The sequence below is a fragment of the Acomys minous genome (assembly GCF_964271855.1).
Source record: "Acomys minous genome assembly, chromosome: 12".
Lineage (NCBI taxonomy): Eukaryota > Metazoa > Chordata > Mammalia > Rodentia > Muridae > Acomys > Acomys minous.
In genome coordinates, this window is record NC_140493.1 from 80,683,691 (window position 1) to 80,708,389 (window position 24,699).

Consider the following 24,699-nt stretch of genomic DNA (forward strand, 5'->3'; position numbering starts at 1 on the left):
AGCCATCTCTCCTACCCTCAGAAGTTTAATTCTATTTTTTTTTTTTTGAGACAGGGTTTCTCTGTGTAGCCTTGGCTGTCCTGGACTCGCTTTGTAGACCAGGCTGGCCTCGAACTCACCTGCCTCTGCCTCCCGAGTGCTGGGTTAAAGGCATGTGCCACCACCGCCCGGCCTAATTCTATCTTATTAAAGGTGATCAGAGGTACTAAGTCCAGTTCTGGTACAGTGTCTCCCCAGTTCTTAGGATCTCATGACCCTTCTGTTTTCTGCCACCTTAACATCCTCAGCTTTACCTCATGGTCCAAGATGGCGCCTCAGACTCCAGAATGCCTTTCCACATGTGCTTATACTCCACGGCCATAACAGCTATAAAGGTGACTGATTGATATTTTTGCTTATTCTGAGTGGCCACATGGCCAGTCACACAGTTAGGTGAGTGTTAAACAGTGTGATTGTGGACACTCCATAAGCACCAGATGTCCAGGGGCTGGGGAGAGCACGCAGTCAGCAAAGTGCTTGTCACACAAGCATGAGGGCCTGGGCTCCAGCTTCAGCAGGCGTGAAAGGAGCAGGCGCAGTGGGAAAGCGTAGTCATCCCAGCGCTGAGGAGGCTCAGGGGCCAGCTCCCCTAACCTAACTGCCAGGCCCCACTTCCTAGTGAGAGACCATGTCGCCGCAAACAAAGTGGATGGGTTCCTGAGGAATGACACCCAAGGCTGACAACTAGCCTCCACACACATACACACATACCTGTGCACCCACACGTGCACATACAGGCACATACAAGCACACGCTCGAGCACACACACATCCTTCTCCCCCTCCTTCCCCTCCTCCTCGCTTCTTCCTCCTCTTTCTCCTCCTTTTGAGACAGGATTTCGTTGTGTAGCTTGGCTGTCCTGGAACTCACTCTGTAGAACAGGCTGCTGTCAAACTCACAGAGACCTGCCTGCCTCTGCCTACTAAGTGCTGGGATTAAAGGTGTGTGCTACTCACTTAGGGAGGCAGAGGCAGGCAGATCGATGTGAGTTCAAGGCCAGCCTGGTCTACAAATCAAGTCCAGGATAGCCAAGGCTACACAGAGAAACTGTGTCACAAAACAAAACAAAACAAAACAAAACAAAACAAAACAAAACAAAACAAAAACAGCTGTCCTGACCCACAATTCCTTTCTCTGCCTAGGGTTTGGTCTGCCCTTTGCCTGTCACACATTTCTGTTGTCTTTAGGAGTTTGTTGAATGGCTCTGAATCACAGCAAGAGCTAACGCTTCTCCAAAGCCCCTCCCCCAGCCCCACCCCACCCCCACTGTGTAATAGGGAGTTAGAAATCTCTTTCTGGAGGATTCTGGCCTCCCTTTGCCTTTTCAAAGGCATCCTGGGAAAGGAAGGAAATGGAGTGTTCACAGATGAGCTAAGAGAGCAGCACAAAGCTGTGTAATTAGCATCGTCTAAGCAGCTGCTTGGGGATCCATGTGATTGAGGCCTTCCAGGCTGGGAAAGGCAGGCACTACTGATTGCCTAGTGTGATATGGCAGGGCCTGAGTCATGCAGGGCCTGGAGCAGAAGCAAGGACCTCCAGGGAACATTCTACCCGTTTGGGGAGCTGGAGATGTGGGTCAGCAGTACAGTGCTTGTTTAGCATGTTTGGGGATCTTGTTCCATCTACACCAACGCCCCACTTCTAGCTGGGCAGGTGGGAGGTCTTGTATTGTCTGCTTTGCTTTTGTTCTTTTTATTGATTTCAAAATGTTTATATTTATTTAATTATTTATTTTGGTTTTTCGAGACAGGGTTTCTTTTGTAGTCCTGTCAGGCTTAGAACTCTCTTTGTAGGCCAGGTTGGCCTCGAACTCACAGAGATCCACCAGCCTCTGGCTCTGGTGTGCTGGGATGACAGGCGTGCGCCACCACGCCTGGCTCTGTTGTCATTTTGAAGCCAAGATCTCATGTATCCCTAGCTATCCTGGCACTCACAGAGATCCACCTGCCTCTGCCTCCTGAATGCCCAGAATAAAGGTATTTGCCACCAGGACCTGGAACAGGAAGGCCCAGGGCCAGGGCCAGGAGGACAATTTTTGGTTCTTCCTTTGTGCAAATCCATTGTGTTACAGAATACAGAACGTGGGCCCACACCCACCTACCCTCCCTTCCCACAATTGTTTGTGCATCTCCCAATAATCAGACCAACCATTTACAACTGTTTGTACTTACAGGCACGTCTGCTATGGCCACTGCACTATCAAACCAATGAGATGGTTCAGCTCTTTGGACTGAGGGATATGACGCCTGCCTTGGGGCTGGGCGTGGTGGCGCACGCCTTTAAGCCCAGCATTCTGGAGGCAGAGGCAGGCGGACTATTGTGAGTTCGAGGCCAGTCTGGTCAGCAAAGTGAGTCTAGGACAGCCAAAGCTACACAGAGAGACTCTGTCTCGAAAAAAACCAAAACCAAAACCAAAACCAAAAGCCTGCCTTTTGTGCGTCCATGGAGGCATTTCTGGAGACCATTATATGGTGAAGGCTTTTGCCTAGTGAACAGTTTAGTCTACTGATGGATTCGGATTTCCACGTACCAGAAGGCGGTGAAACAGTGGAAGGGAAGGGCTGGCTGGAGAAAGCGAGCCACTGAAGGCGCGTCTTGCATCTGTGATGCTTTCGTCTTGGCCCTCTCCAATGCCTCTTCCTTGCTGGAGGTAAGCAGCCGTCTACTCCACAGCCTCCCACTTGCCAATGTGTTCTGCTTTGCCTCAGGCCCACAGTAACGGAACCAAACTTTGGGCCCAAACACCTGAAATCATGAGCCAGAATAAAGTTTTGTGGGTTTTTTTTTTGTTGTTCTCTCAGTTGTTGTCACAGTGAGAAAATGACTGGCTGACAACCCTACCTGCATCCACAGTCTCTTTCCATCCTTACAACAATCTCTTCAGGATACAGAAAGTTGTTGTTGTTGGGTTTTTGTCGTTGTTGTTGTTGTTGTTGTTTTTTGTTGTTTTTAAATACCAGCAAGCAGCTAAGGCCCAGGAAGGCTGTGTGTCTTCTCATGTGGTAAGCGAGTGGTAGAGCCCCACACATGCTTTTGCTTCTTTTTTTTTTTTCCAAGACAAGGTTTCTCTGTGTAGCCTTGGCTGTTCTGGACTCGCTTTGTAGACCAGGCTGGCCTCGAACTCACAGCCTCTGCCTCTGCCTCCCAAGTGCTGGGATTAAAGGCATGCACCACCACTGCCAGGCTGTAAAAAGCTATTCTTAGGTCGGGCAGGCAGAGCCTGAGAACTTGAACTCAATTTCACCTTATGATCAAAATGGAGACTAAAGACAAAAGATAAAAGCCCTTGTCAACAGAGGAGCTATGGTTATGTTAAAAACTAAAGAAAGTTTCAACCAAGGGCCTATAGTTATGCAAAAAGTTAAAGCAGGCCTCAACAAAGGCTAGGGGGAAAGCAGAAAGCTTCCCAGGAAGAACAGACCTTGGCAAAGAAGGAGCAGTGCTATCTGGTCCCTGCAGGATTGAAGACAGTACTGTCACAAGTTTCTCTCTGCCTTCCCTCCCAGACTAGGTGGCCATCTCCTTGATGTTGAGAAATCTTCCTGAAAGTGTAACTGGCTTTGCTAACACCTCCCAGCATGCTGGCTATGAGTTAGCTTTTGATAGAGATTCTGGACGATTTGCCAGTGAATCAGAGGCAGTCTGATCAGCCAAGTAAAGGCCGCCTTCCTGGGGCAAAGTGAGGTAGAGAGATGAGAGCTGCGTGGGTCCTTCCTTGGCATGGAAACATTCCCTCCGGGAGAGAGAGGCTCCCAAGACTCCGGACACCCTAAGCTTAGGATTCTAAGGTCACCTTAGAAGGCTCAGAAAGTTGCAGACTTCACGAGGCCTCTCCCCAAGCTTACATAGGCCATGACTAGCTGGCAAGAAGAGACTCCAGAGTGCCCAGCTGCCTCCAAGTTGTGTAGAGTACCAGTATGCAGATTTCATGAGTCCTCAGGGCTTTTTGAAGATATATCTGCCTTTGAGTCATCTATGCTCCTGTAAATACCCTCCCCTATGGTCCCGTAAGTAGCCGGTCCGAGTCAGATTTGGTAGAATCATCCCCCTCCCTTAAAAAAAATATTTTTTTGAGACAGGGTTTCTCTGTGTTGCTGTCCTGGAAGTCGCTCTGTAGACCAACCAGGCTGGCCTGGAACTCACAGAGATCCTCTGTCTCTGCTTTCCCAGTGCTAGAATCAAGGGCGTGTGCCACCACAGCCTGGCTGGTGGAATAATTTCTTTAGTCCGTCAAAAGGGCTTTATCTAGAGTGAATAGAAAATGGCTCACATTAACCTAGTGAAAGCCACACAACACTAGGGCAGAGAAATAATGGAGGCTCAGAGAAGCAAGGCCTGCAGGTCTCCTTGAGAAGATATATACTGTGGATCACTGTGAGTTCGAGGCCAGCCTGGTCTACAAAGCGAGTCCAGGACAGCCAAGGCTACACAGAGAAACCCTGTCTCCAAAAAACAAAAACAAAACAAAGGAGTGTTAGCCGGGCAGCCGTGACATACGCCTTTAATCCCAGCACTCGGGAGGCAGAAGCAAGGTGGATCTCTGTGAGTTTGAGGCCAGCCTGGTCTACAAAGTGAGCCCAGGACAGCCAGGGCTACACAGAGAAACCCTGTTTTGTTTGGTTTTGGTTTTTCGAGACAGGGTTTCTCTGTGTAGCCTTGGCTGACCTGGACTTGCATTGTAGACCAGGCTGGCCTCGAACTCACAGGGATCCACCTGCCCCTGCCTCCCGAGTGCTGGGATTAAAGACGTGCACCACCACCGCCCTGCCCATCTCTCTGCTTCTTTATTGTGGACGTGATGCAAGCACCTGTTCCTGCTCCTGCTCCCTTGATTGCGCCCAAATAAGCCCTTTCCTCCTTCAGTTGCTTTTGTCAGAATATTTGTTGTTGTTGTTTTGGGATTTTTGTTTGTTTGTTTTTCTGAGGCAGGGTTTCTCTGTGTATCTTTGGCTGTCTGGACTTGCTTTGTCAACCAGGCTGGTCTCCAACTCACAGCCATCCTCCTGCCTCTGTCTCCCAAGTGCTGTGACTAAAGGCATTGCGCCGCTACACCCAGCTGTTGGAGTATTTTAATCACAGCAACAAGTAAAGGAATTGATACAAAAGGCTATTCACAGTTCTCAATCCTCAGGTCATGAGGGCTTCAGCTGGGGTAAGAAAGGAGTGGGGGGGGGGGGCAGGGAGCAGAGGCATGGAGGCAGTTAAGGCAGGGGTCCTGCCCGACCTCCTGACATCTGCAGAAGCAGAGCAAATGAAGTTAGCTTGCTTTCTTCTCCCAACTCATGCTACCTCAGGAGCCTGTGGCAAAGCTGCATTATAATCGATAGCATCATGAATAAGTGAAGAGGCGACATAACACATCTTGCTTCCAGCACAGAGCGTCCTCAGAACAGGACCTTGACCCACTTCTGCTGTTCAGTCTTCCTTCAGAAGACTTGGAAGGCAAGGAACTCTCAAAGGTCATCTCAGGCATGCCCCTGCCTCTGGGCTGGACTCTATAAGACGTCAGGAGCTGAGAGAAGTAGTCAGTCTCCCACAAGCAGGCAATCATTCATCGTGCCTTCCCCCCTTTTTTTCCCTTTGGTTTTTCAAGACATGGTTTCTCTGTGTAGCCTTGGCTGTCCTGGGCTTACTTTGTAGACCAGGCTGGCCTCGAACTCAGAGATCCGCTTGCCTTTGCCTCCCGAGTGCTGGGATTAAAGGCGTGCAGCCCTTTCTTTATTCTCTCCCTCCTGGTACGTTCTTCCCTCTTTGTTCAGCTCTGGCCTTCTGCTTCCCACCTCTGTTAAAGTATCTTTTATTCACCTGAGGTAACTGTCATCGTGGAGGCTTACTGCCTCCATCTGCTAGCCTAGGCCTCCTCCTGGAAGCTTCTAACCTCCATACAATCTAATCTAAACCTAGAATGTTTGCAGCCTCTGAGACTTACTGCTTAATAAGCTCACCCTTCCTAGCTCTTTCTGAGCTCTGGGCTGGCTGGTTCAACTCAGCTGTTCTGTCTCAAACGCCTCTCCAAGTTGACTGAGTCAATCTGGCTTCTCTCAGTTTCTTACTGAATTGCTTTGCTTGGCCTCAAACTAACTCTAGCAGTCTGTTCTAATCTTCTGGCCCCTTCTCGTTTTTTTGGCTTGCTCTGTCTTCACCTGTGTCTCGCTTGTTCTCTCTTCAACCTCTCCCTGTAAAACTCTCCTGGGAAAAAACTACCTCTGAATTCCAAACTTGAACTGTCACAAATTCACTCTCAACCAAACTGCCCACACAGCACTGACTAGAACTCAGAGAGCTGCCTGCCTCTGTCTCTTGAGTGCTGGGATTAAAGGCACGCACCACCACACCTGGACCTAAGCTTTTCTTTACCTAAAACTTGCTCTGCACCAGGCTGGCCTTGAACTCAGAGATCTGCTTGCCTCTGTCTCCTGGGTTTAAAGGCATGTCTGTATTCTAGAGCTAAAAAGTCTTTGGGTGTGGTCTTTTGCCAGAACAGCCATGTTCTGAATTAAAATTCCTCTACAAGTTACCATAGCAGGGATTTATTCACCTGCACCACTCCTGTGCAGCCTCCTAAATCATGTCTTATGTGAAGGAGGCAATTGGGATGATTGTGGCCCCGAATCAGCCCTCCTTAGGACATATGTGAACAACAGTGTTGCTCTGAGACACCTATACTGTGCTTTGCCCACCACCAACCCCACCCCCTGCCCTGCAGAGGATTCAGGCTTAATTGTCCCAGCCTGGCACTCAGCCTAAGAAGCAGTTGGCAAACAGCATCTGGCTCTTGTCTGACCTGACAGAAAGTGCTTTAGCACCTCAGGAAGTGGCATGGAATTATCTGTCTGGTCCCTTGCAAGAAGCAAGAGTGCCCAGTAGCACAGCTTATCGGACCTGGAGAGTTCATTGCTAACTTACAAAGTTACATTGATACCCGATTCATTGTAGCCTAGTCTGGCCTTGAACCCCTGATCTCACCTCGGTCTCTCTTCCCTCCCCCTGCCCCCCCCACCCCTGTGCTGGCAGAAGGGTCAGTATGCAGATCAGTGAAGCGAAATGGACAGCAAGAAGTTATCTTTTGTTGTCATTGTTGTTTCTGTTTCGTTTCAGTCCAGATTTTTGTTTTGGTTTGTTTTGGTTTTTCGAGACAGGGTTCTTGCCAGGATCATAGGTGTGGGCCACCGTGCCCAGCGGCAAACAGGATTTCTGCTGCTACAATAGAGAACAGCTGTAATCCCAGCACCCAGGAGGTAGATACAGGAGGACTAGGAATCAGACGCCAAACAGGATTCCAAGGTAGGTTCAAGAGTTTTTTTGTGTTTCTTTTGTTTTTTGTTTTTGTTTTTGTTTTTGAGACAGGGTTTCTCTATGTAGCCTTGGCTGTCCTAGACTTGATTTGTAGACCAGGCTGACCTCGAATTCAGAGATCTGCCTGCCTCTGCCTCCCAAGTGCTGGGATTAAAGGCATGAGCCATCATGCCTGCTGAGTTCAAGAGTTTTTAAAGAGTGCCAGGCAGATGTGGTGGTGCATGCCTTTGGTCCTAGCACTCAGGAGGCAGAGGCAGGCGGATCACTGTGAGTTCGAGGCCAGCCTGGTCTACAAAAGTGAGTCCAGGACAGCCAAGGCTACACAGAGAAACCCTGTTCTTGAAAAACCAAAAAGCAAACAAACAAACAAACAAAACAAAACAAAACTAAGGGTTTAGCCAGGTGTGGTGGCGCATGCCTTTAATCCCAGCACTCAGGAGGCAGAGACTGGTGGATCTCTGTGAGTTTGAGGCCAGCCTGGTCTACAAATGAGTCCAGGACAGCCAAGGCTACACAGAGAAAAAAAACAAATAAACAAAGAACTAAGGGCTGGAAATTTACCTTAGTAGAAGGGTCCCTGCCCAACATGCCACAGGCATAGATCCCCAGTAACACATGGGGGTGGGGGGGGGCACATTTGCCCTGAGTTGTTACAGCTAAACTCCAACACAGAGGCCCACACTTACCATGCCTAGCTCTTGCTCTCCCGTACAGCCCTGAGGTCCAGTCCCAGACTTTTGGCTCTAACCACGACACAGGCTGGGGCTGGCACCCGACACATGGCTTGCGGCTGTCACCCGAGAGGAACTGGCAGCAGATACAGCAGACTATGTTTGCTTTGCAAGCTGAGGGTAACTAGAGGGAGCTGAGAGTTCTCCTCTACCTCAAGGAGGAGGAGGAAGAAGAGGAGGAGGAAGAGGGGAGTGGAGGAACAGAGAATCAAGCAAGGCCAACAGGTTGCCAAGAGGAGAATTCCTCTAACTTCTAAGACAAACATGGAGCCAAAGATACAGTTGGAAGCTAGGGTCCCACAAAGTCCCTGAGTCCTGTCAGGAAACACTCAATTGTGTCATGGTGGTAGCCCTTATGTTCTAGTCCAAGCAAGCACTGTGCCGAGAGCTAAATTTTACTATGAAATCAGTGTGTAGACTACACAACACACAAGTGGGCTCGGGTCTTTGACTTTGCTACTCACAGTTCTGTTGGGGTTTTTTGAGTTTTTTTGGTTTTTGTTGTTGTTGTTGTTTTTTAGTTTTTTGGTTTTTGGAGATAGGGTTTCTCTATGTAACAACAGCTTTGGCTGTCCTAGACTCACTTTGTAGACCCGGCTGGCCTCGAACTCACAGAGATACCCTGCCTCTGCCTCCCAAGTGCTGGGACTAAAGGCGTGCGCCACCATGCCGCCCAGCTGGCTGGCTCTGTGATCTTGAGTAAGTTAAGGGCCCTATGTCTCGGCTACTTCATTAAGAGAACGGCAATGCTAATAGTAACATGGGCTTGGTAGAGACTGACCAGCAAGTGAATTGATCTCCGTAAAGCCCTTAGTACCTTGTCTGCCTCATAGTAAGCTTTGGCTATTCTGCTTCTGTTATCTTCAGACAACGCTCTGAAGTAGGTATCACTCAGTGCGGAGGCTCCAGGGAGCAGAATGACTCTCCTGAGAGCTCCAGCTCTGTTTGATTGATGGCGCACTAGTGCCCTCCTAAATGCCCCTAGTTGTCCCTCTCCTTAGGATGAAGTAAATTCACAATAGGTAGCCCCCCTTGTGTCTCACAGCCATTCTGGCTTGGAAGCCACAGCCTGTAACTCCAGAACTGGAACAAAGGTGATCTCCACCCTGCCTCCAGGCCCGGCTTGCCCTCTGGGCCCAGCCAGCAGGTCCCTCCCCAGACTACACCAACAACGTGAGCTGGGAGCCTCTCAGGGGCTGCCTCATCAGCGTCACCTGCATCATCAGCCCCAGGCCTCCCTTGGGAACTCAACCTTCAAACAACAGCATCCCCGCCCCACCCCCAGGTAGGATGCTGGCTGCTCAGCCTGGAGGGACCCTTTTAATTTCAGGATAAATAGAGGGCTCAGCCTTCTGCGGGCTCCCCCATCCCCCCACCTCCCCACCCCTCGCCTCCATCCGCAGTGCACAGCCGCTCTGTTCTCCTGCCAACTTGGCAGCTCATTGCTACTGTTACTATCAACACCTCTGAGGGAAAAAGGAGAGAAGTCGGTTCTGATTGCCTTAGTGCACTGAGCGACAAATTCAAGTGGAGCCAGAGCGCTGTGGAATGTCTCCCAAGCTCCGAGGATTCCCGGTTGGGCAAGAAAGGTGGGATCTGTGTTTCAGGGAGCAGATGGGGCTAGAGATCACCTCTGTGTCTGATCTGAACAGCCCGGGGAACAGGAGCCCCCTAGCAGGGCCATTGAAGCTAGTCTGGGACACCAGCCGTCTCCCGCCATACCCCCTCCCGCGGCCCCCCCCCCCCCCCCCCGTCTCTCTCCTCTCCCCCCAGTCCCCCCGGTCCCCACCGGAATGTTGGTAAATAGATTTTGTTTTCACCTCAGCTTTTGCCACAGTCCAAGGAACATGGGTGGCTTCAATTTAACAGACGGCAAATAAGGGTTTTGTGGTCTGGGTAGGAAAACGCGTTAGTGTTTTCTGTTTGTTTTTCATTTAGACTGTCACTTTAGCGATGTATGGACTGAGTCTTTAATCATTTTTGGGTTTTTTTTTTCTTTCATTTTTGAACTTGTCTCCTCTACCAGTTTAGACTGGGAGCCAGAGGGAGCACGTTTTCCTTACCAGGTGGAAGCTTCCCAGGGTTAACCTTTTCTTTACACAACCCCCTCAGAGCCACGCAGGCCCAGCCCATTGACTTGATAAAGCTGCTGGTGCTTTTCCTAGCCTCCTAGCTAGGGCTAGGAGGGGGGTGGGGGGTGGGGGTGTCCGTTTGGAAACAACAAAGACTATCTTCAAGGACGCAAAGCCCACTTTAAAGCAAAGGCCCAATTATAGGTCCCTCACTCACGTCTTGACAGGACCAAGAGGTGGTCACTGGGCAGCCTTCTCCGTGCTAGCTAAGGTAAAGCCTGTACTTCCTGCCTTTGGTATCAGCCACGATGGTTACCTCAGGGCATGCTCCCGAATCCTATGGCAGCAGGCTGCCCAGTCCACCCAACAACGTGGTCCTGGTTCCTCGACCAGCCTGTTTGCCTTTCTATAACACCCAGAGAACGTCAGGCACCTCAGTGGGCTACAAAACTACAGGGATGAAGCCGTGAAAATGATGCCTGTGTGCAACCGGGTCGTGCTCTTCTTTTCGGTATCATTCTCCGCTACACCCTCTGTAAGAAACCCTTCTTCCTCTGTAAAACTGACACTAAGATTATTTCCAGCTCCAGGAATCTGAAGCCCCTCACCTGCCAGGTGAGAACTCCCCAGCTCCCCAGAAAACCTTCAGACTGTCCCAGGGCCCGGCTACAAGAAAGAGAAGTCACTCAGCAGGCTGGGATGGAAATCAGCCATGTGCGCCTGCGCCAATTCCGGGCTGCACCTGTGAGCAGGCCCTCAGATGGAGCCCTGTCAGCGTTTCCATGACAAACTCATATTTCCGGACGTTTCTCTTCAGCTTGAAGAGCTTGCCTGTCGGCGAGGCTCAATGCTGAAAATGCACTCATATTTTTCCCCGAAAAAAGAAGATTGCACACTGCATAAAAACTTACATTTTCGGGCTGAAGAGATGGCTCAGCAGCTAAGATTGCTCTTCCAAAGGATCTCAGTTCAATTCTTGGCACCCACATGGCAGCTCAGAACTGTCTGTAATTCCAATATCTGACACCCTCACACAGACATGTATGCAGGCAAGCCACCAATGAGCCTAAATAAAAAAATTTTTTAAACCAAAAACTTATTTTCACCAGGCGTGGTGGCACATGCCTTTAATCCCAGCACTCCGGAGGTAGACGCAAGTGGATTTCTGTGAGTTCAAGGCCAGCCTGGTCTACAAAGCAAGTCCAGGACTGCCAGGGCTGTTACACAGAGAACCCCTGTCTCAAAAAAACAAAACAATACAAAAAAACAATACAAAACAAAAAAAACCTTACATTTTCGAGCCAGACAAGGTGGTGCATGCCTTTAATTCCAGCACTTGGTAGGCAGAGTCAGGTGGATCTCTGTGAGTTTGAGGCCAGCCTGGTCTACAAAGAGAGTTCTAGGACAGCCAGGGCTACACAGAGAAACCCTGTCTTGAAAAGCAAAACAAACAAAAATGAAAACAAAACAAAAGTACATTTTCCTTGTATGTGTTCACTCTTTATTGTGAAAATTTTGTGGTTTAACACTTGCTATGGGCTACGTAAAAATAAGTCTCACACACATACAGAGAGAGAGAGAGGGGGAGAAAGTTCTGTGGTGGAGAACTACTGATGAATATAGTTAGCCACCACACAGTGTGGTAAGACCTCTCCCTACAGGAGAGCCTCTGTAAGCCAGGCATGGTGGCGCACACCTATAATCCCAGCACTTGGGAGGCAGAGGCAGGGCAGATCACTGTGAGTTCGAGGCCAGCTATATCCTTTTGCTTGTCCCAAAGCCTAAAATTCTACCAGTAATTTTTACTTTTGAGCATGAAGGGCTCCCCAGCCCAGGTGTCCACTGTTAGGAGTCACCTGCCTCTAACAGGGCTGACTCCAGAGGCCACCAGCTCCCAGCTGATAAAGCAGGAGTACAAAGATTAAAGGCAGCTGGAAGGTCAGTGAGAGGGCAGAGAGGCCATAAAGAGGAAGAGAGAAGCTTTTGGGAAGTTTATATATTTTATAGTTTGGTAGGCTTACCTATAAGAGTATAGGTAAATATACATGTGTTGTTTTAAATGAAAATCCCAAACGGTCTATTTTACCAGCAAAGACTCAGGAGCCAGATGCCGGGGTGAAAACTTGCCAGCTCAGAGAGGCATAGAAAGTACTCAGCTGACCTTCCTACTCTGCTCATGTCCTGATGGAAAAGGCCCAAAAGGTTCGCTAACTCAGCTGACAGCCCAGGAGGAAAAGGCCAAAAAACCCGAGGCTTGCTAGCTCAAAGCTCCAAAAGCCCAAAAGGCCAAAGGCCAAGGAGCTAAAGGACAGTTCCTTCCGCTTCTACAGGATGTCTTAAATATCCTCCAACCCAAAGGCCCTCCAACTCTTTAATCCCTGCCAGCTGCTTTTTTTTTAAAAGATGTATTTATTATATATGCAGTGCTCTGTCTGCATGTACACCTGCATGCCAGAAGATCTCACTGTAGATGGTTGTGAGGCACCATGTGGTTGCTGGGAGTTGAACTCAGGACCTTTGGAAGCACAGCCAGTGCTCTAAACCGCTGAGCCATCTCTCCAGCCCGCCAGCTGCTTTCTCGCTCTGCCTCTTAACCTAGGGTTAACTTTCTTAAATCCTGTGTACAGAAAAGCTCTTGGATTAAAGGGATCACAATGGGATCAAATATCCTGCAACATACATGGATGTGCAAATACACACAGAGAAACATAAACGTATGCACATGTGTGCAAACATAGGCCCATGTACACTTGTACACAGAGAGACCACGTGTACAATCACATAGAGACAGAACTGTCCTCAGCCCTCCACATGTGCCTGATATGTTTGCCACATGCACAATTTTATTTAATTTAAAAAATTTTTATTTTAATTTTTTTTTGGTTTTTCAAGACAGGGTTTCTCTGTGTAGCCTTGGCTGTCCCGGACTCACTTTATAGACCAGGCTGGCCTCGAACTCACAGTGATCCGCCCACCTCTGCCTCCCGAGTGCTGGGATTAAAGGTGTACGCCACCACGCCCGGCTCACATGCACAATTTTCAAAAAAAATTCAGAAACTGAAAGTAACTTTAAAAGGAATTTCAATCATTTAATTTTTATTTATTTATTTATTTTGGTTTTTTCAGGCAGGGTTTTTCTGTATAGCTCTGGGTGTCCTGGACTTGCTTTGTAGACCAGGCTGGCCTCTGCCTCTGAGTCCTGGGATTAAAGGCATGCAGTACCATGCTTGGCTCTCGTTTTATATATATATATATATATATTTTTTTTTTAATTTTTATTATTTTTTTATTTTATTTTATTTATTTATTTATTTTGGTTTTTCGAGACAAGGTTTCTCTATATTATCTAGGCTGTCCTGGACTGGCTTTGTAGAACAGGCTGGCCTCAAACTCACAGTGCTGTGCCTGCCTCTGCCTCCTGAGTGCTGGGATTAAAGGCGTGCCCCACCTAACTGTTCAAATAGTCTCTTATCCCAGGCTGGCTTTGAACTCATTATGTAGCAAAGGATTATTTTGAACTCAGTATCTCCTGTCTCTACTTCCAAATGCTAGGGGTGCACGTGAGGCACTGCCACATACAGCTTAGTTTTATTTTTCCATTTGATTTATTTATTTTTCAAGTGTAATTTGTTGTTTTGCCTTTTGAAGAGATAGGGTCATTTTGCATGTTTTTATTTTTTGAATTTTTTTAGATTATATATATATATATATATATATATATATATATATATATATATATATATATACAGTGTTCTGCCTGCATGTCTGCATGTACACCTGCAGGCCAGAAGAGGGTTGCTGGTAATTGAATTCAGGACCTCTGGAAGAGCAGTCAGTGCTCTTAACCTCTGAGCCATCTCTCTAGCTCTATTTTTTTTTTTTTAGGATGTATTTATTTTGTGTATATGAATGTTCTATCTGCTTGTACACCTGCAGGCCAGAAGAGGGCATCAGATCCCAGTACAGATGGTTGTGAGTCACCATGTGGTTGCTGGAAATTGAACTCAGGACCTCTGGAAGATGGGACAGTGCTCTAAACCACTGAGCCATCTCTCCAGCCCTTGCAGTGTTTTCTTTTCTCTGTGTAGCCTTGGCTGTCCTACACTGGCTTTGCAGACCAGGCTGGCCTCGAACTCACAGCGATCCGCCTGCCTCTGCCTACTGAGTGGCAGTGTTTTCTTAAGCCCCTTTCTCTCGTTCTCTCACACTCACACTCTTCACATGCCTGGTGTTGCAACTCTCCAGCACTCTTAACATCTCCACAAATATCAAGACAGAAAATTGAGGCAGGCGTGGTGGGCATGGTGGCACATGTCTTGAATCCCAGCATCTGGGAGGCAGAGGCAGGCAGTTAGATGGGAGTTCCAAGGCCAGCCTGATCTACAAAGCGAGTCCAGACAAAGAGAAGCCCTGTGTGGAAAACTCAGGTACATCTCACAGGAAGACCAAGTCAGCAGTCAGCAAACTCCAGTGACTCTGGACAGCGTTTCCATTCCTGAACTGAGGAGACTTGAACGAACACTATCTTCTGGGCTTGCCATTTCACTGCAAGGGAAGAGGGTAACTTTTGCCTTTAGGGCAGGTGTAGATATTGCTTCCTGAAAGAGGTAATTCAGTTAAATTTGAATAAATATTTCCATTACGCACAAGACAGGGAGCTGAAACTGCTAGGTGCTTGTTTCAACCCAAGCTATTGCCCTTGAGTATGAATACATTGGGTATCAAGGGAAGGAATAAAAACTGCTGAGAATTGCGGAAAGTAGTGCCAAAACGGGGGCTGGAACAACAGAACTGTCAGGAAAGAGACCTGTGTTTGATCCCCAGCGTCCACATAAAAAGGCTGGCATGGTGGCCACATGCTGGCAGTACCAGAGTTTGGGACTGAGAGACAGCGAGTCCCTTCCAAACTCTCCTCAGCTATCTTGACTAAATCATGTGCATGTCTGGCTAGTGAAGAACCAACCCTGTATCAAAAACAAGCTAGGAAGCTCCTAAGAAATGATGTCCTTGACCTCTGGCTTCTACATACACGCCCACAAATCCAGGGTAGGCATGTGCACTAGACACACACAAAGGGAGGAAAGACTTTGCCTCATTCTGGGCTCTGGAGAGGCTCTGGCTTAGAGAGACAGTGGGGTGTGGAAGCAGATAAGGTCACACAGGAGAAGGAGGGGACAGGAGAGGAGGGCAGAGGCAATGAGAGGAGGGGAGGGGAGAGCCGGGCGTGGTGGCACACGCCTTTAATCCCAGCACTTGGGAGGCAGAGGCAGGCGGATCGCTGTGAGTTCGAGGCCAGCCTGGTCTACAAAGCGAGTTCAGGACAGCCAAAGCTACACAGAGAAACCCTGTCTCAAAAAAACAAAAAAAACAAAAAAAACAAAAAAAACAGAAACAACAACAACAAAAAAACAAAAAACCAAAAAAAAAAGAGGGAGGGGAGAAGAGCAGAGACATTGAGAATTAAACCTGAGGCTCATTCTAACTTTTAGGGCTATGAAAAAGGAGAAAAATGGGTCTAGAAAAATAGAAGAGAGGAGGAGGTAGTGAGGCAGGAGGATGACTCCTGAGTCCTGAGAGCAACTGAAGAGAGTGGAGAAGACAAAAAGAAAAGCACAGAGTAATCAAGGACAAAATTCTACTGATGGGTTAAGTGAGAAAGGGAAATTAATCATCAACTCTGTCAACATGGAAGTCATTGGTGACCTTGGAAAACTTGGTTTTGATGTCACAGTTGTGACAAAGGCCTGCTTGGACTGTAAGAAGAATAGGAAGTGAAGGAGAAACCATAGATATATCATTTCCCTTTTTTTCTTTAAAGACTTATTTATTATTATGTATACAGTGCTCTGTCTGGATGTCCAGATCTCATTATAGATTATTATGAATCACCATGTGGTTGCTGGGAATTGAACTCAGGACCTCTGGACTAGCAGCCAGTGCTCTTAACCTCTGAACCATCTCTTCAGGCCCTAATTTCCTTTTTCATTTGTTTGTTTGTATGGTTTTATTTGTTTGTTTGTTTTTGAGACAGGGTTTCTCAGCCTTGGCTGTCCTGGACTCACTTTGTAGACCAGGCTGGCCTCGAACTCACAGAAATCTACCTGCCTATGCCTCTCAGAGTGCTGGGATTACAGATGTGTGCCACCACACCCGGATTCCTTTTTGTTTTCAAGATAGGGTTTCTCTGTGTAGCCCTGGCTATCCTGGAACTCACTCTGTAGTCCAGGCTGTCCTCGAACTCACAGCGATCTACCTGCCTTTACCTCCCAAGTACTGAGATTACAGGTGTGCACCACCTTACCCAATTTCCTTTTTTTGTTTGTTTGTTTGTTTGTTTTGTTTTATCTTTTGTTTTCAAGACACGGTATCTCTGTGTAGCCTTGGCTGTGCTGGGACAGGACTCACCCCTTCCCAACTATCTTTGCCTTTAATCCCAGCACTCAGGAGGCAGAGGCAGGTAGATCTTTGTGAGTTCGAGGCCAGCCTGGCCTACAGAGTGAGTTACAGGATAGCCAGGGCTACACAGAAAAACCCTGTCTCAAAAAAGAACAACAAAGGTTTATTTATTTAATTTATTTGTTTGTTTGTTTGTTTTTCAAGATAGTGTTTCTCTGTGTAGCCTTGGCTGTCCTAGACTCTCTTTGTAGACCAGGCTAGCCTCAAACTCACAGCAATCCACCTGCCTCTGCCTCCTGAGTGCTGGAATTAAAGGCGTGCCCCATCATGCCCAGCTGGTTTATTATCATTGGAAAAAATATTTTTTTGCGGGGCATGGTGGTGCATGCCTTTAATCCCAGCACTTGGGAAACAGAGGCAGGCAGATCACTGTGAGTTGGAGGCCAGCTTGGCCTACAAGTGAGTCCAGGACAGCTTGGGCTACACAGAGAGACCCTGAGGCTCAAACCTAGGACCTCTAGAAGATCAGCCAGTGATATTAACAGTAGAGCCATCTCCCTAGGTACCATTTTGTTTTGTTTTGTTTTTCAAGACTGAGTTTCTCTGTGTAGGCCTGACTGTTGTGGAACTTTCTCTGCAGGCCAGGGTGGGCCTCAAACTCACAAAGACCCACCTGCTTCTGTCTCCTGAGTACAGGGATTAAAGATGTGCGCCTGGCTGGGCAGGTGGATCTTTGTGAGTTCAGGCCAGCCTGGTCTACAGAGTGAGTTCCAGGATGGCCAGAGCTATAAAGAGAAACCCTGTCTCTAAAAAGAATAAAAAACAAAACAAAAAAAGGAGAAAAAAAAAGGTGCCACCACTGCTTGTTTTTTGTTGTTATTGTTGTTTTTTAATGATTATTATTTTATGTACACTGGTATTCTGCCTGCTTGTATGGATGTGTGAGAGTATCAGATCCCCTAGAGCTGGAGTTACAGACAGTTGTGAGCTGCCATGTGGGTGCTGGGAGTCGAACCCAGGTCCCCTGGAAGAGCAGCCAGTGCTCTAACCTGCTGAGCAGCCTCTCCAGCCCCTCCCCCCAGCTACTACTATCCTTATCATTTACATTGGTGTGTGTGTGTGTGTGTGTGTGTGTGTGTGTGTGTGTGTGTGTGTGTGTGTAGGCACTCAGGGATCTGAGGGACTTCGGATCCCCCCTGGAACTGGAGGAGCTGGGAACCACTGGACGTAGGTGCGGAGAATTAAACCAAGGTCCTCTCTGCGAGCGCTCTGCTAAGCTCAGAGCCATCTCTCCAGCACCATCACCCACGCAGCGTAAATTCCTTGCTGTTGTTCATTTGCTTGAAATAGGGTCTCTTTGTGTAGCCCTAATTGGCCTGGAACTCACAGAGATCCACCTGCCTCTGTCTCCCAAGTGCTAAGATTAAAGGTGAGCGTCACTCTGCCTGGCTCAGTAGAGATATTTTTAAACCATGGTTAAGCGTGGTTAGCAGACAAATGGTGACGTGAATGAGGGGGAAATGGAAGATTTTGGTTTTTTTTTTTTTTTTTTAGGGAAGATGAGTTTTTATATCCCATTAGTATGCTGATGAGAACAATCCCTTCTAGAGAGAACATTTGATGATGCAGACGAGAAGGTAATCGAAAGAGTGCTGCCTTTAATAAGCTAGAGGGAGAAAGAATCCTGTGCGACGGGAGGGGCTGGCCACAGACAGACATGTGGACAGTCCATTCACAGCACATGGAGGGAAGGCACAGCGGGTGGGCCTTCCCAAAAGAAGTAGGTATTTTTGGTGCTGGCTAAGGATGCTTTTCTGATTTCTTCATTCTAGGTGGGAAGAAAATGATGTCATAAGCTGAAAGTGAGATGTGGGCAGAGCTATGAGGGGGCCTGAGAAGAGAGGATATGTCCTGCAAGCAATCAGGCCCATCATGGCGGCGCACCCCTTTGATCCCAGCACTTGGGAGGCAGAGGCAGGTGATCCTCAGTAAGTTCGAGACCGGCCTGGTCTACGTAGTGAGCTCCAGGACAGCCAGGGCTATGTAGAGCCCTTGTCTCAGAAAACAAAAACCAAGATAAAGACTGAGACCTGCCCTGGCAGACTGCAGGATTGCTGGGCAGGAGGTAGGTCTGACAGGTTGGCACCCACATCTACAGGCTGCCCGGGTGTCCTTACAGTTGGCTCCGGAGCAGAACGATATTCCGCCTTGACCTAGACTTGGAACCTGGCTACACTCTCTATTTAGAAGCAAGTCACCAAGTCCAGATACAGACTGACTGTTTGAGTGCTCCACCCCAGATTTGCACGCTAAAGCCGGAACTCACGCGTGGCTGTACCTGGTGGGGCGCTTCCAAAGCAGTAGTTGTATAGTCTCATGTAACCCAGGCTGGCCTCGTCTTGTGTAACAGGGTGACCTTGAACTTCTTGGACTCTTGTCCTCACCTTCCTAGTGTGTGTGGATTCATATATGAGCCACCACACCTGGCTTCTCTGCAGTGCTGGTGTTCAAACCTAGGCCTCAGCCAGGCACGGTGGCGCACGCCTTTAACCCCAGCACTCAGGAGGCAGAGGCAGGTGGATCTCTGTGAGTTCGAGGCCAGCCTGGTCTACAAAGTGAGTCCGGGACAGCCAAGGCTACACAGAGAAACCCTATCAAAAAAACCAACCAAACAAACAAACCCAGGGCTTCATGCACACCAAACAAGCACTCTACCCATTGCCCTACAACTGCAACCTCTCAAGTACTGCTAAATGATAAAGATACAGTCTGAGGGCTGGAGAGATGGCTCAGAGGTTAAGAGCACTGACTGCTCTTCCAGAGGTTCTGAGTTCAATTCTCAGCAACCACATGGTGGCTCACAACCATCTATAATGAGACCTGGTGCCCTCTTCTGTCACGCAAGCAAAGCACTGTATACATAATAAATAAATAAATCTTTAAAAAAAAAAAAGATACAGTCTGAGAAATATGTCATTAGGCAAATTTATTTTATATATAGTTAATTGACTCCAATGTCACTAGGTGATATAATCTTAGGGGTCTTCCACTCTACATAGAGTCTATAATTAATAAAAATGCCATTTAACATGGTGGCGCATGCCTTCAATTTCCAGCACTCAGGAGGCAGAGGCAGGCAGATTACTGTGAGTTCGAAGCCAGCCTGGTCTACAAAGTGAGTCTAGGATAGCCGAGGCTACACAGAAAAACCAAAAAAGAAAAAGCCATTTAATCTGTGCATGCCTTTAATTAAGGATGAGTGAGGTCTTGAGGGCAGGACTGCTCTGATAGGAGTCACGTCCTGTTTGAGCGTGTACATGCATGTGTGTGCAGGTGTGTTCATGTGTTATGCAGATTTGTGTACATGACTGTGTGTACCCCTGTGCATACTAGTGGAAGTCAAAGGATGATTCTGATGTTTTTCTCTATTACTCTTTTATCTTAAGTGTTTTTGGTTTGGCTGGTTTGGGTCTTTTTCGTTTGATTTGGTTTGGGTTTTTTGTTTGTTTTTTTTTTGTTTTTCCGAGACAAGCTTTCTCTGTGTAGCCCTTACCTGTCCTGGACTTGCTTTGTAGACCAAGCTAGCCTTGAACTCACAGCGATCTGCCTGCCTCTGCCTCCTGAGTGCTGGATTAAAGGCGTGTGCCAACACACCGGGCTTTTTCTTTTCTTTTCTTTTTTTGAGAGGGGATTTTTCACTGAACTCGCTTACTTATGCCTAGGCTGGTGCTGGCTGGTAGATCCAGAACTCTACCTATCTCTATAGGTTATGTTAGGTTTCAAACCTCGGACAAATGGCTGAGATGCCTGTTTAACATATTAAATAGGGGGGGCTGGCGAGATGGCTCAGTGGTTAAGAACGCTGTCTGCTCTTCCAGAGGTCCCAAGTTCAATTCCCAGCAACCACATGGTGGTTCATGACCATCTACAATGAGATCTGGTGCCCTCTATTGGTATACAGGCATACATGTAGGCAAAATGCTGTAAAGGCTATTAAAAAAAACCAAAAAACAAAAAACCATATTAAATGGGGCTGGGTGTGGTGGCGCACGCCTTTAATCTTAGCACTCGGGAGGCAGAGAAAGGCGGATTGCTGTGAGTTCGAGACCAGCCTGGTCTACAAAGTAAGTCCAGGACAGCCAAGGCTACACAGAGAAACCCTGTCTTAAAAAACCAAAAACTAAACCAAACCAAACCAAAAATAAATAAATAAATAAAAAATAAATAAAATAAAAAACATATTAAATAGGCCCTGGTTGCCAGGTTCTCCCTATCTGTTCCAGGGGCCTCCTAGCAGGCCTCCAACCCAAGGTGTTAGGCTGCTCTTCTCTATATAAGCCAACCATTTTGGTTGCCCACTCTTTGTGCCTTTGGACCTCCTGGCTACTGTACCTTGCTCCCCTCTCTCCCCTTACCTCTGCTTTCATGGCCCAGCTCAGGCTGGTCATATCCACTTTGTTGTTGTTGTTGTTGTTTGGTTTGGTTTGGTTTGGTTTTTCGAGACAGGGTTTCCTTGTGTAGCCTTGTCTGTCCTGGACTCACCTTGTAGACCAGGCTGGCCTCGAACTCACGTCAGTCCACCTGCCTCTCCCAGATGTCCCTGTCTCTGGCTGTGCTCTTTTTTTTTTTTAAATCTATAATAAACCCTCTCCTCCCTCATACCCAAGAGCAATCATGTTTCCTTTTCATTTCTTGTTTTCTGTTCATTTGGTGCTGAAACCCAGGAATGACATCACTGAGTTCCCTCCCCTAGGAACCCAGCCATTCTGAACAAAGTGGCGTCGGATCTGAGTCTTTGGATCATTTGTTTGCTTCGGCTGGCATCTGCCAATCATAAAGCTTGTACCAAATCCTAGAGTCCAAACCATCAGCTGCTGCTTCTCTCTCTCTGCTTTCTCTCCTGGCCTCTCCCCTCTTCTCCACTGGATAAATGTCACCCCGCCACATGCCACACGGTGTGCCAGGAAGTTCCTCTTGCCCCTAACTGAGCTCCAATCACAAGGACAAGGGACATCTTTCCTCTGTTTCCCCAAGTTCCTCTATAGGAAAAAAATCTCAGAACTGGGTCTGATAGGCAAAGATTAAATGCTGTCCTGTATGACAGCCAAAGACTGACCACTGTCCCCAGTGAAACTATGAAGACTACCAGAGACTAAGGTAACCCGTCTTAGGTCATGGGGAGGTGGCTGCCATTTTAGTTGATATATAAACCATTTGGATTATATTTTCAGCTATAGTTTATTTTCAGACTTCTGAGGATACTGACTAACTGTAGGTTTTTTACTTGTTTGTTTGTTTGTTTTCTTTCTCAGACAGGGTTTCTTTGTATAATAGCCCTGGCTGCCTGGACTCACTCTGTAGACCAGGCTGTAGACCAGGCTGACCTCGAACTCACGAGATCCGCTTGTCTCTGCTGGGGTTAAAGGCATGGGCCACCAGGCCAGGCTAACTAACTGTAGCTTTTTGTTTGTTTGTTTTTCGTGACAGGGTTTCTCTGTGTAGCCTTAGCTGTCCTGGACTCACTTTGTAGACCAGGCTGGCCTCGAACTCACAGTGAGCCACCTGCCTCTGCTTCCTGAGTGCTGGGATTAAAGGCGTGCGCCACCACACCCGGCTCATAGCTGGAGATTTTTAAAAAGTGATTTAAGGTATATAAACAATAAATGCTCTAGATTTCCTTCCCTCGATATGCTTTTATCACATTGACTTCAGAAGTTCAGAGTGTTAACATTAATCAATGGAGTGCTGATAAGCTATTAATCTAGCTCTGGTAAAGTACTTCTAATATTATCATAGTCACGGGATACTTTTAAATTTCCTTTGGTTCTTTTCTATGTATAGAGTTAAAAATGCTCCTCATTTTGCTAAAAACATCTCTGTCCAATCTATATACCCAGCTCTCTGAAACGTGTGTTCATGCTGTTAACCCAAAACCATTTTGGGGTTCCCCAGCTTTTTTTTCTTTTTGGTTTTTTGAGACAGGGTTTCTCTGTGTAGCCTTGGCTGTCCTGAACTCACTTTGTAGACCGGGCTGGCCTCGAACTCACAACGATCCGCCTGCCTCTGCCTCCCCAAGTGCTGGGATTAAAGGCATGCGCCACTACGCATGTCCTGTTTCCCCAGCTTTTACTTCCACTCAAAGGCATGAGTCCACAGCTTTTTTCTACCGTGTGGATCTCAGTACAGATTACAGCCAATGGTAATACGAATGTAGCTAAAACTTTTATCTCTAAACTTAAAAAAAAAAATCTTGGCCCGGTGGTGGTGGCGGCGGCGGCGGCGGCGGCGGCGGCGGCGGCGGCGGCGGCGCACACCTTTAATCCCAACACCTGGGAGGCAGAGGCAGGTGAATTGACTTGAGTTTGAGGCCAGCCTGGTCTACAAAGTGAGTTCAGGACAGTCAAGGCTACACAGAGAAACCCAGTCTGGGGTGTGGGGAGGAAACAAAAAAGAAAAAAATATACATTTTTTTCTCTTAAATTCCTTAACTTTACCCTCTCTCCCTAGTCTATCTGTCCCGGTAGATTTCAGACCAACCTTAAACTACTCCTCAGCTCCAGGTGTTCCCTCAAAACCCGCATCCCAGACAGCTTTGAAGTGGCTATCCCCAGATAGTCCCGCTTCACACACCACTCCCAGGCTGCCTGCGCTTTCCAAGACCCAGGTCCTGTAGAGAACCTGGACAGCAAGTGAAACAGCCTGCTCTTCCCAGAAGTGGCTAGCATTCCGGCTTCCTTAGCACCACCCCACAATGCCCCAGTGTCAGCAGGAAGTAGTCAGAAGACCACATGTCATCCCATACCGTTAATTTATTATCAATAAAAAGGTTTAAGCCGGGCGTGGTGGCACACACCTTTAATCCCAGCACTCGGGAGGCAGAGGCAGGTGGTTCTCTGTGGTTGGAAGGCAGCCTGGTCTACAAAGAGAGTCAGGACAGCCAAGACTACACAGAGAAACTCTGTCTCAAAAAACAAACAAAACAAAACAAAAAGAAAGAAAGAAGCCGGGTGTGGTGGCACACGCCTTTAATCCCAGCACTCGGGAGGCAGAGGCAGGTGGATCGCTGTGAGTTCGAGGCCAGCCTGGTCTACAAAGTGAGTCCAGGACAGCCAAGGCTACACAGAGAAACCCTGTCTCGAAAAAAAAAAAGAAAGAAAGAAAAAGAAAAAAATCTGTCAGGAGCTAGGGACAAAACCAAAATGGGCTGGCAAGTTGATTCAGTGGGTAAAGGTACTTGGCACTAAGACTAAAGACGTGAGTTTGACCACAGTCTTCACAGGGTGCGGGGTGAGAACCACTTCCTGTGAGCTATCCTCTGCCCTCCACACACCCATGCTCTGTGGCCCAGCTGAATTTCTACCATTGCAAAGTAGCCAACTAATACATAAGTGCAGTTTTTAATTTTTGTTATTTTATTATTTATTTCTGTTCCTTTCTCTCTCTCGCTCTCGCTCGCTCTCTCTTGCTTTCTCTTTTGGTTTTTCGAGACAGGGTCTCTCTTGGCTGTCCTGGACTCACTTTGTAGACCAGGCTGGCCTCGAATTCACAAAGATCCACCTGCTTCTGCCTCCCAAGTGCTGGGATTAAAGGTGTGTGCCACCACACCCGGCTCTCTCTCTTGAGACAGAGTTTCTCTTTGTAGTCTTGGCTATCCTAGATTGGCTTTGTAAACCAGGCTGGCAGAAACACGGAGATCCACCTGTTTCTGCCTCCAGAGTGCTAGGATTAAAGGCATAAACCACCACACCTGGCCCCACTTCATTATTTTATGTGTCTAGGTGTTTGTGATGGAATGCCTTGAGTGGCTGTAGCAATTGTCAATAAGGCGCTGTTTGGCCAATTAGCTGGGCAGAAGGACAGGCAGTGGAAGGCGGAGCTTCCAGCAGGAGGTTGGAAGAGCTGGTAGCTGGACAGTTGACAGATGGGAAAGAAGCTACCCCAGGAGTCATCAGATTGGCAAGATAATTGGTATATACTTTGGTTTTGAGGCCATAGGATTAGAGTAGTTTAGATTCTTCCCAGTGTAGTGGTTGTAGGTTTAAAATACACTAAAATCTCACTTTGTCTGTTACTTGCGCCCTAAGCCATACTGATAATTGCAACAGGTATTTTAGCTGTGCCTATGTCTGTGCCCACAGGGATCAGAAAGGGTTTTAGATTCCCTG

General features: G+C 47.7%; 1 long non-coding RNA gene across 1 annotated transcript in view; it reads right to left on the reverse strand.

Annotated features, from left to right (window-relative positions):
* The window catches only part of LOC311579218, a 160,342-nt gene that overhangs the window by 22,185 nt on the left and 113,458 nt on the right, over nucleotides 1-24,699 (reverse strand). The gene's annotated exons all lie outside the window — the stretch shown is intronic.